This window comes from Belonocnema kinseyi, chromosome 1, assembly GCF_010883055.1.
Source record: "Belonocnema kinseyi isolate 2016_QV_RU_SX_M_011 chromosome 1, B_treatae_v1, whole genome shotgun sequence".
Lineage (NCBI taxonomy): Eukaryota > Metazoa > Arthropoda > Insecta > Hymenoptera > Cynipidae > Belonocnema > Belonocnema kinseyi.
In genome coordinates this window covers 96466795-96470724 of record NC_046657.1, presented here as the reverse complement: position 1 = coordinate 96470724, position 3930 = coordinate 96466795, and the positions used below count along the sequence as shown (strand labels likewise).

Below are 3930 nucleotides of genomic sequence, written 5' to 3'. Positions count from 1 at the left end.
AATCAAGAGAATTGAAACAGGTTTCTTTTATTGTGAGACACTTATTAACGGGTACGGGTACATGAGTGATCTTTGAAACGATGAGTGATCTTTGTGATCTTTGATCTTTGTATCCAAGTGACTTTTTTGGAACTTTCCCAAATAAAAAAGTGTGAAAGTTGAGGCTTCCACACTCTGAAATTTCTCAAAATTATTGAATGTCAACCAAAAATGGTACCTACAATAAAGTATCCCAAAATTAAGACATTTTTCATTCTGTATGGTTATGATATTAATTGTCTGATGGTCCTACCAATAACTTGTTTTTAGTTGAAGCTTCCCCTAACTTCAATGTTCTAAGAATATGTTTTCTTGAGATAAGGAAAGAGGCAATAAAAATTTTAATATTTAGGGTATTATATTGATCCGCTGTTAGAATGCGTCGGCCGGAAATACTGAATGCTTGACAATATTGCATTCCCTCAGAGAAGCCCTGTGCCTTATAAAACGGCAATCAAGAAATTCCAGAATACTTATTCAGCTCTCGAATGCGGTCGGAATTCCTCTAATGGCGAGAGCGCGATCAGCAGAACGATTCTCCCTATTTTTATTACTATAATTCAAAAATACTTGTGTTCATTATTTACAGTATGATTATGATTAAAAATGATAACCAGTTAAAAAAATATATTTCATCAAAAACAATGTATGAAATTGAGTTTATGAAAGTGATAAGAGTATGAATTTAAAAAAGAAGCTGCTTGAAAATGTTCTTACATAACATCTTTTTGACGAAAATAGAACATAGATGTATGACAACATTGCATTTTTATGTAAAATAAATTAAACATATTTATATTACTGCAATATCCAATAGTCGCATCCGTTTATACTTTTCAGCAAAGCTACACAAGTATCTCACAAGAACATAACACTTTTACGTAAAAGTAACATAATATATTAATCTAACTACATTGACACTTAGCACAGTAACTTATTCAAATAAAACAGATATAGTAGCAGTCTAATATCCCAGAAAAAACGTTCTGTAACTGTTCTAAATAAAAAAGGAACAGTGACTTATAAAAATGGTTACAATTTGGTTACATAACTGTTGCAGAACAAAAAGTTAACAGTGTTCTGAAACAGTGTGGCACTATTGTGACTGAATGGTTTCAGATCTATGTGACGGCACTTTCCTGCTTATAGAACAGTTGTTCTGGAACTGTTCAAGAACAAACTTATCACCGACTTTCTATAACACTTCTTCCAAGTTTGTTCCTGCACTGTGCCGTAACGGGGTTATGGCATCGTAATAGAATAAATTAGGAATAAAAATTAGTAACTGTTACCGAACAGAAGTTGTTGTTACTGAACTGTTCTAGAGCTAACATATCACAGGCATTCTATAACTATTGTTATATAACTTTTTTCTAGGATTGTCCGTCAGAGGCTATAGAACACGATTACAAATGTCTTCTTCAAATCAACTATTAAATTAAGTATTTTTGTGACTTACAGCGGGAAGAAAGAATTATACTGAATTATAAACTCAATTTAGTTGGTAAAAAAACAACGCAGCAATTATTTTGTAAATATATAATAGGAAAATTAGCATTCTTCAGCAGAACGCAGAACGTATAGTATAAACATTTAAGAAAGAATGAATATGGTTTTTTATAATGCAATTGTATTAATTGAAATGCAAAGATACTGTTTATCAACAAACATAGAATAACATATTTAAATACATTATAAACGCATTATATTTCCACGATATGTAAACTGTCTTTCCGTACACGGAGGAAAAAAGAGATTGAAGAGTTGGATATTCAGTCCACGAATTGTTTGATCATTACAGAAGTTTAAGAAAAGATGCAGAAAACACAGTAAGGAATGGAAAACTACACACTAATCATTAAAATTTTGAATCTCTCCTTCATAACACATTAAATTTTAATAATTGAAAATAAGTGCACTACAAACACTTTATTTACATTATTATTAACAGTATAAGTAGGACGAAGTATGAATTAATAAACTTTCTAGCGTCAATATTGGAAATCTATACTCTTTAAATTTGAATTAGTAGAAATTTTACTAATTCATTCAATACACTTCTTTTTAATTAATGAATCAGTTATTTTCAGAAATTTACTAATTTTAACTATACAAACCCCGTAACGGAAGGTAATCAGTTATACCGTAACTGTAGTGAATCAATTATAGACTTAGAATCAATTGAGAGAGGAAAAATTTGTAATTAGGGTTTTATTTATCCTCCAATATTATTTGTAATGTTGAGGCTTAACCAAAAGTTTAATTATAAATTTTTCCTCGGAATATATAAACTTAGTGCAAAACAATACACGGGTGTAAATGTTGTCAAGCACTAAGAGTAATTTACAAATTAATTTTACATGTGTATTGTTATACACGTTTCATTTGAATATATTTTATTCTTTCCATTATATTTTAATTTTTCACATATATTCGTGTCTCCGTTTGAGAGTGAAGAAAACTTATTACATCTGTATCTAATTGATAACATATTGTCACTGAACGTCAACAAATTTTTGAAGGTGATAAAGAGGTGCATATCTGTGTGTGAATAAAATTTCATGAAAGATAAGTTTACTTTGAAAATTATAAAACATTTGAAGCTATTACTATTATGCATATAACAAACAATATTTTTTTCAAAAACTTGCTGAGTTTCAGTTAAGAAGAAAATGCATAACACGCGTATTTTCTAATTAACAGTTTATTTTCATTGAATTCGGCAAACTAACATCTCAAGTACAATATATATACATTCTTGTCCATCTTATGATAATTATTTATTTTAATTACCAGAATTGTTTTTAATGTCCATTTTGAATTCCACGCTAGCGCAGTAATACAAGGCGCCCAAATTAGGTATTTTCACTTCAACCAACAGCTAACTTCACTTCGTTAAAAGCTGAGGGGAAAACAATGGATCAAATGCATGGAACAAAACTTTATTTTTGTAATATCGTTGTCATTTATAATAATTATAATAATTGTATTATTTAATTAAATAGAAATTAAAAAATATACACTATTTTTCAAATACACTTATATAGAAAAAATTATCTTTTATGAAGATATTATCAAAATAGAGCAAGATTGAACTAAATCCCATGAATTTGGTCCCTTGTTTTACCCTCAGCTATCTACGAAGTGAAGTTATCCTCTTGATTTCTGGTACGAAGGGTTTCATTTTTTCATGCCAAGACGGTGTCATTTCCACCTTAACATACCGTCGCCACATTTTGAGCCAAGATATTCCCGATGATAGCTGCAGGGCGTGCCATGCACACCCCGAGTATTTAGCTCACATACTATCTAGTTGTCCAACTCACGAGGGAATGACCTACATTCAAAGGCACAATGCGGCACTAAGAGTGCTTTATTACCATTTCTGTCACTCTTACGGCATTAACCTTAATATCGCTCCTCTAAATGCTCTTAGGGAAATTTAGTCAATTGTCGGGAATGGGAAGTGCCGCTTATACTGGAGCTTTATATTCTCGACAATTGTTTCTGTTGCTCACTCGAGGACTGACATGGTTCTTCTTAACTTCGAGAAGCGAACCATGTTCGTTATCGAATTTTCAGCACCAGCTGACAAAAACATCATAACCAAGGAGAATGAAAAGAAAGAGGTATCGAGACCTTATAAGGAAGTTGCAACGATTGTACCCGGAATATTCTGTTAAAATAATCGTCCTTATCATCGGCGCTATTGGAGGTGCCAAGCTTTCACTTTCTAATGGCCTAAAAAGCATCCCTGCGTGTCAACAATATGCTAAAACACTTGCGGGACAAATGCAGAAGGCGGTTACCGCGATTTCGCTGGGAGCGGGTGCAATTTTCCAGATTAGCACCCGCTTCCGGCGAAATCCTGCGGTTGTCCTTATGACAAAT

General features: G+C 32.0%; 1 protein-coding gene across 3 annotated transcripts in view; it reads right to left on the bottom strand.

The window, feature by feature from the left end:
* LOC117167419 (tyramine beta-hydroxylase) overlaps positions 1-3930 on the bottom strand; it is a 59899-nt gene that overhangs the window by 14617 nt on the left and 41352 nt on the right. Inside the window, exon 1 of one of the 3 annotated variants that reach the window (XM_033352343.1) lies at positions 1332-1418. The exons of the other annotated variants lie outside the window; for them this stretch is intronic. The gene's annotated coding sequence lies outside the window, so the exon portion shown is untranslated. Of the gene's footprint in view, positions 1-1331; positions 1419-3930 lie in introns of those variants that run through there. 3 annotated transcript variants of the gene reach the window in all.